Genomic DNA, 14169 nt, shown 5'->3' on the forward strand with positions numbered 1-14169 from the left:
AATATTTGTCTTATAACTTACAAGATCTATTTTCTACTTTTAAGGTTTATAAGTTCTCCAAGAAACAATTTACGATTTTCTTTTACCAGATGTAATATATCTTTCATTTGAGTATTCTTAGGAAATAACAATTCTATTTTTTAATTACTTGCTAATTCATTATATTGCAACAGAATAGTGTCTGCTCTCCTGAAATTTGTTGAGTTCACTTAGAACTTTCATTACTTTTTTATAGATTCTTTGTTTAGCCACAATGACAGTTTTGTTCCTTCTAGGGCAATCCATATTCTATCTTTTCTGTCTGTCAACAATCCCTATTCTGTCTTCTCTATTTGTCTGTCTGTCTGTCTGACTGTCTCCTCTGCCTGTCTCTCTCTGTCTGTCTGTCTGTCTATCTATCAATCAATCAATCATCTAACCTGTTGAAGTCTAGGTCTCTAGTGCATGGCCAAATGAGAGTTGTAATAATGGATCTTGGTGTCTCTCTCACCAGGAACAATTCCCATCTTTTCTTTACTGCTTACTTATTGAATCTAAACATTCTCTTTCCCACCCCTCCTGGACTCCTGTAGTGGTCACTTTGGTTTCTCTTGGAGCTTTCTTCCCTGTCTGGCGACCCTCGTTTTGTAATGACTGCCACTTCATTGCTCTCTTTTGGCTCATGTTTTACTGTGTCTTATCTTAACCAGATTATGTATGATGTACAGGCACTCCAGAGTGCAGAAATAATAATTTTCATAAGATTGCCGAAAAGGTGAAAGAGGTTGATCCAAGTAATATACCTAGAATGTTCTGGCCATAGGAAGCAGTGCTTGTTGGTGTAATTAGAAGATGCCATATTTATTTAACCAAATAACTATTTGAAAAAAGTTGATAGGGATTAAAATAAAACTGCAGAAATAAGATTAACATTACTGCTCTGACTTTTTTTTTGGCAAATGTGTAATTTATGTGTAATATATGAGGAGCAGTCGGCACTATAATGAGTACAATTTTTGTAGCTCAGAAAGTATTTTGTGAATATTAAGTTCCTTGATGTTGTTAGATTTATACTTCTTTGGAACTTGATGAAAAGTATTATTTCATTTTAGCTAGAAAATCAACTTTCTTCTGCCACTCATTGGCACACACTTGTTATACCCACACAGTGTGAGTTAATGTAGTAAAATCTTAATGCCTCCGCAGTAGCTGCCATGGCAGAAGTAGAAATATGCATGTATGTCTAGGGAAGAGCAAGTGTCTAGGATGAAATTAAGATCTCCACATGTGCTGTGTAACCTTCCTATGTAGTGTGGGAGAGGCCTGAGGAGGATCGAATCATTGCCTCTTCCACCTTTGAGTTGTTTTGGGGAACAACTCCAAATGGCACCTATTTCTAACTTATACACTTTACCCAGCGATATAATTTATTTCTACTAAACTTTAAAAGTTGAGGGCCTAAATACAGTTTGGTGTAATATCCTCTTGAAATTGAGAGAATGTGTATGTATAGTTGGGAGAAATGGAAGAGAATTATGAAAGGGTGACATTGATCAAGATATATTTTACTCATAAACTGACATGTTGAGTTGAAATCCCTTGATGCACCTACTAAAGGATTAAAAAAAAAATAAGAAAGTCCTAGGACAATTTGCTTCGGTATCTTGTGACTTTTTAAGAACATGTGGCCAGGGTCTGTGACATCATCCTCTCTGTAGCCCAGTAAAAGCACATTGCGTCATTTGAGACCTGGCAGTTTGTGGGCTTCGCAAAGACCTCAGCACATGTTCGCGGGGTGCTGGGATGGTGATGACTGCTGCTTTGGCAAAATCACTGAATGCTTCTAGGATAGCCTGGAGCCACTTCAATGGAAAGATGTTTGGCTTTTGAGCCACTTGCTCCTTCTGCCCTTTCCCCCAAGATCCTCTCTTTGGAAATTGGCATGAGAAAAAAGTAAGACAAGGCAGAAAGGAAAGACATAACAAAACTGTACAAATCACTACGAAGCAAGAGACTATGCAGAAAATGAATACTGCTATAGAAGTGTAATGCCAGCATTTGCCACCAGAGTCCAGATTTACATAGAAGACGTGGCTTAGTTACAGATGGTTTATTTGAGTATTTTACAAAATACTTGGCTTGCCGACTTTAAAGTAATTTAACGTTTGAGGAGATAGGGGTGCTTATTACCCTGATTTGGCCATTATACATTACAAACCTGTGTCAAATGATCACATTGTACCCCACTAATGGATATAAATATATCTTAGAGTTAAAAGTCAGAAAAAGTGATTCAGTTTATGTGTAGGGAAGATCCAACTAAACTAAAGTTTCTCTTTCTAGTGAGGTAGCGTATTTTTACATTTTAAAATCTCCAGCCTCATTTGGGGGCCGCTGGACTCCACAATCTGGCTTTCTTTCTGTATTGCCACCAAGTCTACCCAGCAATTTTTTGTCAGCTATTAAAATATAAAACCATAAGGAAAATAGACTTATCCCACAGCATAGGATTCTGAGGTTAAAAATAAAGAAAGTAGAAGCAGCATATATAAAATTTTCCTTTCTTTTCTACTTCTGGTTTTCATTAAATTTTTTTTATCAATTTCTATTTTCTTTTGCTCACAGACATCTTTTTCTTTTTCCTTTTAGAAAATTAGTTTGAAAAGCAAATTCAAACAACCTTAGTTAGTTGTAATTAGTTGCTTATTGCCAATGTACTATAAAAGTGGGCCCAAGTTTATCTTACATCGCCCTTGTATACTTGATGCTGACCCGGTGTATTATTTAACACCTTGAGACATTTATTTATGTATTTATTTATTTATTTTGGTACCGGTACTGGGACTTGAATTTAGATCCTTGTGCTCACTGGACTTTCTTCTCATAGCTGATGCTTTACCACTGAGTCACACCTCTAGTTTGGCTTTTAGTGGTTAATTGAAAATGGAGTCTTACAGACTTTTCTGCCTAAGCTGGCTTCAAACCATGTTTCTCAGATCTCAGCCTCCTGAGTAGTTAGGAATACAAGCAGGAGCCAGGGATCCATGGCCAGTAGATACTTCGTAATTTGCATCTTAGTACATATGCAACATTTCACATTTTTTTCCCATCCACCTTTTTGAACTATTTAAGAATACTGACATTACACAAATCAAGTATTTTCTTTTCATTTCTTTTTTTTTTTTCCTGGTCAGTTGTAGGCCTTGAACGTGGGGCATGGACACTGTCCCTAGCTTTTTTGCTCAAGGCTGGTGCCCTACCACTTTTGAGTCACAGCACTACTTCCAGTTTTCTGGTTGTTAATTGGAAATAAGGGTCTCATGTGCTTTCCTGCTATGACTGGCTTTGAACTGCAATCCTCAGATCTTAGCCTCCTGAGTAGCTAGGATTACAGGTGTGAGTCAAAGGCACCTGACTCAAATCAAGTATTTTCTAACTCGCTGTGTAGATTATTTTTTTTGGGGGGGTCCGGTCGTGGGGCCTGAACTCTGGGCCTGGGCGCTATCCCTCAGCTCTTCAGCTCAAGGCTAGCGCTCTACCACTTGAGCCACAGCGCCACTTCCGGCTTTTTTCTTTTTGCTTATGTGGTACTGGAGAATTGAACCCAGGGCCATAGGCATGCAAGGCAAGCACTCTACCACTGAGCCACCTTCCCAGCCCACTGTGTAGATTATTATGTATATATTTTGTCATGTGGAAAACACCTGTTACCCAAGTTGAAAGGGAGGTAAGGAACAAAGATATAAAGATGTTGTCACAAAGAAATTATGAGATTGAACAGGCAAATATGAGGTGTAATTGTGGATTTAGTGATGTAAATCCAGAATTAAATACAGCTGAAGAGAACTAGGGAACTTGAATATATGTAAAGAGAAATAGCAAGAAAGTGACTTCTTAAGAACATGACATATAAAATACCTATGATTATATTTTATTTTATATAATTATGTGTAATTATATGATGGTAGAGAATGATAGAGAACATATGAAAAAAATACTAAGAGATATGAAGGTTAGGATGAAAAAGTCTGAAAAAGTTCATTTGGAGATCCAGAAAGCATAAGCTTGGGGAATGGTGGATTCCTAGGGCCAATAGCCCTGAAGAAGTCATCTGCCCTATGGTTCCAGGCTTAGTCTAGGTAGGTGGGAGGGAGAAGGAGGAATTTTAAACCTAGGATGCAATTTGTTATCTATACCAAATGAATACCTGAGCCAACTGCTTCAGCTTGCTGAAATTGCATAGTTCCCAAGCTTCTTTACTCTCCATATCATTTTCATAATGAAGCTGTAACAAATTATCGGCAACCTGGTGGCTTAAAAGAATGCAGGTTTTCTTTCTCACGGTCTGTCAGTAAGCAGTCTCACTCCGTTTAGGTGGAGGTATAGACAGGACCTGTTTTTCCTGGGCCCTCTGGGGAGACCTGTGGCCATTCCAGCTTCTAGGGGCTGTTCCTGTTTCTCAGCTTTGGCCCTGTGGCTCATTGGTTTTCCATCTCTCTGTTACGTCTAATCTTCTTCTATCAGGTGTTCTCTTATTTAGGCCTTGTGGAATACCCACATGGGGTCCTTGTGGGTATTCTAAGATAATCTTCTTATCTCAGTATCTTTGTTTTATAAGACATGTTTGTATTTTTAAGAACATTTGCGAAGTTCATTTACCCTGCAAGGTGACATATCCATGGATTTGGGAGATTTGGGTGTAGCCAGTTCTTAGCCATCAGGTTTCATTGTTGTTCCTGCCATGTCTTCTGATTATCCTATGCAGCTGGGAATTATGGTATATCTGTATTGATTTGGAGCCATAGTGGGAGAGAGAAGCAGAGTTATCAGACAAGCTAAAGGGTTTCATAATGCCATTAATGTACAGAGCCATTTGTCACTCAGTTGCTTATACTCATTTTTTATTTTGTCGGTCGTGGGGCTTGAACTCTGAGCCTGGGCACTGTCCCTGAGCTCTCCAGCTCAAGGTGAGTGCTCTACCACTTGAGCCAGAGCACCACTTTCAGTTTTCTGGTGTCTAAATTGGAGATAAGAGTCTCACAGACTTTCCTGTCTGGACTGGATTTGAACTGTTATCCTCAGACCTCAGCCTCCTGAGCAGCTAGGATTTTAGGTGTGAGCCACCGGTGCCCAGCTCACACTCATTTTTAATGGATACCTGTAATTATAGGTTTCTCTTTGCCTTCTTTGTCCACCTTGGTCTGCGAAAGAATGTAACCATATTCTACTTAATTATCTACTTCCATTGTGTATATATACCACATTTTCTTGATCTGTTTATCCATTGAGGGTCATCTTGGCTGATTCCATGCATTGACTATGGTAAACAATGTTGCATTGGTTGTGCTGATGGTTTTAGTGTATCCTGTCTTGTGATCTTTTGGGTAAATGCACAGAAGTGGAATTGCTGCATCACAGGGTCTGGACAAATATGAAGAAAATATGGTATATGTAGACAGTGGAATTTTACTTATCCATTAGCAAGAATTCTGTTGTACCATTTGTAAAGAGATGGAAATACCTAGAAAAAAATGTGGTAAGTGAAGTAAATCAGATCCAGAGAAGTAAAGGACCCATGTTCCCCTTATATATGGAAGCTAGGTTTAGCTTATAAACTTTGAAGTGATTATATTGGGTGATATGTAAGTGTATGTAAATGTATTAACTGAAATACATGGAGCAGAGTCAAGGGGAAAGTTAAATAGTGTAATTCTTTAGAAAGGCAAAGTCAGAGTTCAGCCAAGTGAAATATCATGAGTAGCTACTTGAAAGGGGTGGGGGTGGGGTCAAGGGTGTAAGGAAATGCCCACCTCACTGGCCTAAACTCTCCCTGGATGGCAGTGCGCCTGTGCAGTAGGTGAGGCACCGCCCACTTCCGGCCTCCAATATAAAGGGGCCTCCAAAGAGCCCGACGGTGCCTTTTTCACCCTTTCCTCATGAGAGTTTGGCCTTGTCAGCCCTGCTGGCAATACATCTTTCCTTCTGCTTAACTTCCATCCGTGTGGTCTTTGGGGTTACTTCCTCCCCAGGTTTTACATTTTCTTCTTCAAAGGGGAGAAGAGTAGACAGTGAAGAAAGGAAGATGGGGAGAATTCAGCCAAGAATCCATATATATTCTACAGTATTAAGAAGGGATGACATTGATCAAGATATACTGTATTCATAAACTGCTTTGTTAAATGGCAACTCCTTTGTGCAACTACTTAAAGATAACTGTTTTTTAAAGCTAGAGGATAAACCTACCATCTGAGTTCAAGTGCTAATACTGACTCCCTTGCAAAAAACAATGACAATAAGAAAGGTGAAAGCAAAAGAATGAGGTAATATAAGAAACAGTAATTGAGGATCATAGAATACCTTGGTGAAGAGGTAATGTCTCAATTAAGACCTTAAAGATCTGGAGGCAGAGGCTTGAGATATGAGGAAGAGACGTGTAAATTCCTAAATTGGGAAGGACTTAAGCAGACCTAAGACACAGAGAGCCATGTGGAGAGAGAGAGAGTGTAATAGGAGATATATTCTGACCTAGAAAGGGGCCAGATCACACAGAGATTACAAATTGAGAGTGGTGGACTGGACAGTACCTCTCTCTGAGCCTAAAGATACCTGTATCTTTGTCCCTGGAACCTATGACTATCCTACCCTATCTGATGGGAGTAAATTTAGGATCTTGAGGTAGGGAAGTCATGCTGAAGTATCAGGTGGGTAGTGTAGTCACAAGACCCCTGTGATGGGGAAACCAGAGAGAGTTATAGGAAAGAGAAAGGATAGAAATAGAGGTCTGGCTGTGAATGCGGGGTGGGGCTGAAGTCACACAAATGTATCCTTATCTCATACTTGTAGGTGTTTGAGTTCTTTAGAGCAACCACTGGGTCCAGCCTGTACCAAGAAAGATGTCCTGAGGGAAGGAGGGACTGAGAGAGGCGACCCAGGAGCCATTTGAAGATTCTTGCAGAATAGTAGATTAACATCCTTCCTTCACCCTGTCTTTACCTCCAATGACTACAATTGTCTGTTTTTCTTTTCTTTTCTTGCTTGCTTTTTTTTTTTTTTTGGTCGGGGTGGGGCCTGAACTCTGGGCCTGGGCGCTGTCCCTCAGCTCTTCAGCGCAAGGCTAGCACTCTACCACTTGAGCCACAGTGCCAATTCTGGCTTTTTCTGCTTGTGTGGTGCTGAGGAATTGAACCAAGAGCCTCATGCATGCAAGGCAAGCGCTCTACCACTGAGCCACTTGTCTGCTTTTCTATGCAGTGAGTATAGAATATGATAGAACATGAGGATTTCAACGAGGCTTTTCCTATGACCTGATTTTTATATTATCAAGAAATATGTCAGTATTTCTTGACCTGGATGGCATTTTTCTCTGATATTGCACATTTACACATATGCACACATAAATATTATTATGTTATTTCAATGAGATTTGAGTAGGAAAGCTCATAGATTTTGGGAGGCCTTGGTTGATGTTTTCAAGGTCACTCTTCTTTGGTGAAATCAGTCATATTCCCCCATGTTAAATATTAATTTGATGGGAAAACTGTCTCCTGTTCCTTCAGTTATCTTTCCATCTCTTGCCTCATAGCTGGTTTTATGAATGTTTTAGAAACAGTGCTTCATTTTAATTGATCTGTGAGAGAGAGTTCAGCTTGATTTTTGAATTATAGCATTTGATAAGTGGAATTGCTTTGTGAATTGTGAGTTTGAGTCTGGGTTCCCAGATTATATCAACAGCCTGCTGCCCTCTGAAAATAAGCACATTTTGTGGGACTTTTGATGTGAACCATGAGATTGTTTTAAAGCAAGTAGAATGACATAATAATTTCACAGTTCCATTTCTGTAAGTTTTAACAAGTGTCCTTATGATTGTAAGGACTTAATACAATAGAAAGTAGGGAAATTAATTTTCTTAGAAAAGAAGGCTTCTTTTTAAAAATTTCAGATAAATTGTGCGTATTTTTATCACACTTTAGAAGCCAAGGTGAATAGATAGCCAAGTGGAAGAAAAATGTGTTTGAGGCCAGTTTAAAATGATTAGGGTCTAGGGTCCATCTTCCGCTACCCAAAGCTGTTACAAGGTTTTGTTTCTTTCTGACTGAAGTTTATTATGTCTGCAAAGCTTTGTGAATAATAGTGGCTTTGATTTCATATTAAAAAGTGAATCAGAGTGAATATGTTTTTCATAGGAAGATCAACATTTTAGGTAACTCTGCTAGGAATAGAGATAAATGGTGGCTATGTTTTACCTAAAACCTAGAGTCAGGTTTTAGATGTACTGCAATATGTGAGTGCATAAAAATATCTCAGCTGAGATGGTCGCAGTACAAAGCAAATGACATTTCATAGAAAGAGCAGTTTAGAACGTTTTATATATGTGTGTGTGTGTGTATATATATACATACATGTATACACATATGTGTATATATACACACATATATATACATCTATATGCATATAGATGTATATATAGATAGATAGATATGAAAGTTAAAATAAATGGTTAGAAAACTCATGTCAATGTGTGAAAGAAAGGACAGGTTTGAAATGGTGCGATAAATCAAAGAAGATGATACCACCAGCCCTGGGCTGTCTAGGACACTGTCATAAATTGTGTAAGTTTAAATGTCTTCACCGCTGCAATGAGAATGACAGGGGCCGTTTCTAGTGAATTGTGAAGAAAAAACAACCATGAATAATGAACCATTAAGGGATTGGGTAAAGACACTCCATAAAATTGTAAAACCTATTCTGTGTCTGTGAAAGCTGAGCTCTTATCTATGCTAATGTTTTGCTTCAAGGGTCTTGTGGCCAGTTCTCAGACCTGTGAGTCATGGCTCTACAGAAAAATACCACCTGGTTCTAAGTGTAATTCGCAGTGAGAAGTGCAGCCACAAGGAAATGTCAGATGTCCTTTTATTTGTTAGATTCCTGCAGTCAGAATTTGTATGGAGTGGTGGTTCTCACTGTGGTTTGTGGACCCCTGAGGGTCCCTTTATAAGGATTTTGGAGCTCTACAAGGTTGGAGCTATTTTCCTTTTGAAACTGGTTTTGAAGCTTTTTGTTTCTTTCACTGGGCTGACATTTGCATTGTTTGTGCCATCTTACACATCAAGGCCAGGACACCCAGTGGGTACTTAGTAGTTAGCTGCTCAAGATGTTTTTTACTATCATGCACTCACATTAAAAGACAAGCACCAGCCCAGTAATGGTGTAAATTGTGACCTTAGGATCACAGTTCCAATCCATTCTGGGTGGGGAAGCCCTTGAGACTCTTTATTTCCAACTAACCACAAAAAAGCAGGAAGTAGAACTGAGTTTAAGCCCCAGGACACACACACACACACACACACACACACACGCACACACACACACACACACGCACGCACGCACGCATGCACACACACACACAGTGTGCCATTTGTAGGATATGTCTTTTTACTATCAAGTTTTATTTTGTTTTGTTTTTGTTTGTTTGTTTGGTTTTTTTTGTTTTTGGTGCTGGTATTGTGGCTTGAACATAGGATCTGGGTGCTGTCCCTTAGCTTTTTATCTCAAGGCTGAGATTCTACCCCATGAGCCACAGCTTCACTTTTGTCCTTTTGCTGATTAATTGGAAATAAGAAGTCTCATGAATTTTCCTGCATAGGCTGGCTTCAAACCTCAGTCCTCAGATTTCAGTCTCCTGAGTAGCTAGAATTCCAGGCCTGAGCCACCAGCATCCTGGCTTGTTTTTTAAACACAGAAGAGATGGGAGTATCAGCACTGTCCTACAAACCAGCATTCTTGAGAAAAAGCGATTGTGAGATTGAATGACTTGTGAACGAACTACCTGCTTTTTTTCATGGAATAAATTAGTACCTCTGGGAACTGAAGTTTTGAAGATATGATTCTTTTGGAATGATGTTTGGATGCTATTTTCCCTCCCCAAACAATTGGGGCATTCTTTCTTTCTTTTTGCTAAGATCTGGAGAGAACATTTTATTTTGTGGTAAGTACAATTGCAACGAACAGTAAACAAGCAAACAAAAAAGGAGCAACCCTAGAATATATTATTTTCTCTCTTTCCCATTTTTATTCTTCATTGATGAGTTCATTTCCTATTTTACTAACATAATAGCAACAGTCTGACAAGAAATTTAAAAATGTCCATATATTGTCTCTATATTCTCTATGTCTCTATATTCTCTATTATATCCCTTGGAGTATCATTTCAAAGTCAGTAACAAGCTACATTGTTGCTAATATTAAAAATTCTATCTACTAAGCAAATATTAACATTCAGAAAACCCTTTTTGAAGTTATTCTTAAAAATTATCTTTTAATAGTTATAATGTAGTTGTACAAAGGAGTTTCATGGTGCATTGTATTCATAAACTGATGTTGAATTGAAACCCCTTTGTGCAAAATTTTGAGAATCTTACATCTGCTAACCCATGCGATTGCCAGCTTTTCAGTATACTTTTTTTTCTTGGTCTGAGACTGGACTCACTTGTGTCTGCTTTCGCTCACTGGCTAGCATTCTGTACCAACTGAGCCATGCCTTCAACCCTCCAGCATACGTAATGGCTCTTCTCCCTCCCCCCTCCTCCCCCACCAGGGAATTGGTGGTTATACTAACCAATGTAGTTTTGTGATCTAAAATGGATATAAATATTTGTATTTGGAACATCTGTATAACTCAGTGAGTCAGTATTTTGCAGATAATCAGTGCATGATGCTACAGAATCATGTAGGGCAAGTGATGCAAAGAGTAATGATTGTGATGTATGGGGTGTGGAAGGTTCATTGACGTGACTGTGGTGCACATCACCTCTCGCCTCGGAGAAATTACCGTCTGCACAGCCTACGTGTAGTACCAGCGAATTAGCTTAAAAGGCTACCGAAATACCTCTCCTTCTTCCAACTCATCTGAGTGAGGCTTGATTTTTCTCCACATGCATCAATAAAAGCAATATATGCCAAATTGCATGCAGAAACAGGAAAATGTGGCTGTCTCCCACCCCCCCCAAGAAAAGAAAGGTATTTTTAGATTTGTAAAACAATAACACTTTTCTAAAAACTTTTAAGAGAGTATTTTTCATAAGCATACTATTTTAACACTATTTTTAACTGGGTGTAAATAAATTCAAATATTTTTTCTATTTATTTATATCTTTAAATTGTCCAAAGGAGTTGCTGTGCAACAAAGTAGTATATGAGTAAGAGAATCTTGATCAAAACAGTGTCTTACTTTTAAATTTAGTACTATAGATATTGATGGGTAGAACCCACATGCGAACTCTGGATTCTCCATGAATTTTCATGGGTAAAGGGGTTACAAAGCTAAAAAACTTTTGAGAACTGTTAGCTTATCCTGTTTCTGTCAATAAATTGTGTTGATAAGTTGAGCCATGTTTATTATCTCTAATCACTGCTTTAAAATGTATTACACTAAGATTTTTTTCAATGTCTCAACAAAATTGGTGACCAAGCTTATTTGGCCATAATGTGTTCATTTATTACAAGACCACTTTACTAATCTCTTGTCTCCATATCTGACTTAAATTTAACTTCTCTGGGCTAGCCCAGGGTGGGAGAGTTGAGATAGACAGTTCATTTTTCTTTTGTCCTACACCTCCTCTGCTTGGGGGGACAGATTGCTTTTCTTCCAGTGTGTAGGTACTGGGGAAAGGGACTGCCTAACTCACGCCTGTAATCCTAGCTACTCAGAAAGCAGAGATCTGAGGATCATGGTTAGAAGCCAGCCCAGGCAGGAAAGTCATGAGACTCTTAGCTTCACCAAAAAGCTGGAAGTTAAGCTGTGACTCTAGTGGTTGACTGCTAGCCTTGAGCAAAGAGGCTCAGGGACAGTGCCCAGAACCCCCCCCCCCCACACACACACACACGGGGAAGGGAAGTGAAGGGAAATACCGTACTTAATTAGCTATTTGATTGTTTCTTTTGATGCTAGTTTGTCTGTTTGGCTAATGTGCTACTGGATTGCTGGATGGATCATTAGCAAAATGGCTTCAGTGAGGTTCATATAACCCAAAGGAGACTCCTACATCATCATCAGGCCAAGCAGTAGCGACCCTTTTGCTCCCTTGGTTGTGTGTGTGTGTGTGTGTGTGTGTGTGTGTGTGTGTGTGTGTGTGTGTGTGTGTGTGTGTGTGTGTGTGTGTGTGTGTATCCTGAGGCTTGAACTCAGGGCCTGTGTGCTATCACTGAGCCTCTTTCTTGGCTCAAGGTTCTGGTAGTTCACAGTGTAATCCTAGCTACTCAGGAGGCTTCAGATCTGAGGATTAGGGCTCCAACCTAGCCCAGACAGAACAAGCTGTGTAATTCTTATCTCCAGTTGATCAGCAAAATAAGCTAGAAGTAGAGTTGTTGCTTGAGAACACCAATATTAAGTGAAGTAGCCAAGGAACAGCACCCAGGCCCTGAGGGCAAGTCCCAGTACTAATACAAAAATAAAGTGTAAGCCAGGAACCAGTGGCTCATTCCTTCAATCCTAGCTACTCAGGAATTTGGGATCCTAGGATCATGGTTCCAAGTCAGTCCAAGCAGGAAAGTCCATGACACTTATTTCCAATAAAACTACTCAGAAAAAAAGCCAGAAATGGCTCTGTGGCCCAAGTGATAGAGCGCTATCCTTGAGCACAAAGAAGCTCAGGGATAGACTATATCCAGGCCCTCAGTTCAAGCCCCAGGACCAGCATTTCCCCCCGCCCCCCCCAAACACACACACACAAACACACACACACACAAACACACACACACACACACACACACACTTTATCACAAACTTCTTCTTGCCTGGAAATCTCATGTGATTTTCTCAGCTTGATCCTATATTCTCATTTCACTTGCCTTTTCTGTGTCCATCTAGATGTTATTGTCACAGCCATGATTCAGGGCTTCTGCTCCAAGGAGCCAGTATTATGTTTGGTTTTTCCCTGCTGAAATGCGTTTTCTCAACCAGGCATAGAAAATGCCAACCTTGTTTTGATTTTTACCTTTAGTTGTTGCTGGTTTTTCTTTCTTTTTTTGGCTAGTTGTGGGGCTTGAACTCTGGGCTTGGGCGCTGTTCCTGCGCTCTTTAACTCAAGGCAAGCACTCTACTGCTTGAGCCACAGCGCCACTTTAGTGGCTTTTATTGGAGATGAGAGTCTCACAGACTTTCCTGCTCTGGCTGGCTTTGAACCTCGATCCTCAGATCTCAGCCTCCTGAATAGCTAGGATTACAGGCATGAGCCACTGGCGCCCAGCTTGTTGCTGGTTTCTTGTAGGTAAAGTATTAAGATATACTTTTCATAATGTGGCAGGCTAAATATTTCTGGCTTGTGTAATTCAGGTTTTCTTCTTGTTGTTGAATTACTAAAACATTCCAAAGTATGTATTGGCTACTTTCTCTAGAATATTATTTTGGTGACTAAGGAAATCTGAAATATGGAGAATGTTCTGAGAAGAGTTTTAAGGAGGATACTATGTTTTCAATTAACACAAAAACATTGATGACTTACTGCTTTTTTGTAAAAAAACAACCTAAAGTGCTTTAAATATTTAGCAAGAAGGGTCATTAAGTTGAAAATAAACAGTTTTCTATATCTTTTTTTGTTTTGTTTTGTTTTTGTTGGTTGCAGGGCTTGAACTCAGGGCCTGGGCTCTGTCCTTGAGCTTTTATGCTCAAGGCTAGTGTTCTACCACTTTGAGCCACAGTTTCACGTCCAGTTTTCTGGTGCTTAATTGCATATAGGAGTCTCATGGACTTTCCTACTCGGGCTGGCTTTGAGCCATGATCCTCAGATCTCAGCCTCCTGAGTTCAAGCTGTACCACCAACAAAAATAAGAAAATTAAAAGAAAGATATCTTTTAATACCATTTTCACTTAGTAATTTTTTATTTTGCTATTTTAATCTTAAATAATTTCTTCTTTAAGCAACTCAACCCTACATACATAAAAATTAAGTTCCGTGCATCATACAAACTACTGGGAAAAAAAGAATAAGGCATACTTCTCTAATTAAAAAAAATTTTTTTTGTCAGTCCTGGGGCCTGAACTCTGGGCCTGGGTGCTGTCTCTCAGCTCTTTAGGTCAAGGCTAGTGCCAGGTCAAGGCTAGTGCTCTACTACTTGAGCCATAGCAACACTTCCAGCTTTTTTCTGCTTATGTGGTGCTGAGGAATTGAACCCAGGGCCTCATGCATGCAAGGC

This window comes from Dipodomys ordii, unplaced genomic scaffold, assembly GCF_000151885.1.
Source record: "Dipodomys ordii isolate 6190 unplaced genomic scaffold, Dord_2.0 Scaffold24, whole genome shotgun sequence".
In the NCBI taxonomy this organism is placed as follows: domain Eukaryota; kingdom Metazoa; phylum Chordata; class Mammalia; order Rodentia; family Heteromyidae; genus Dipodomys; species Dipodomys ordii.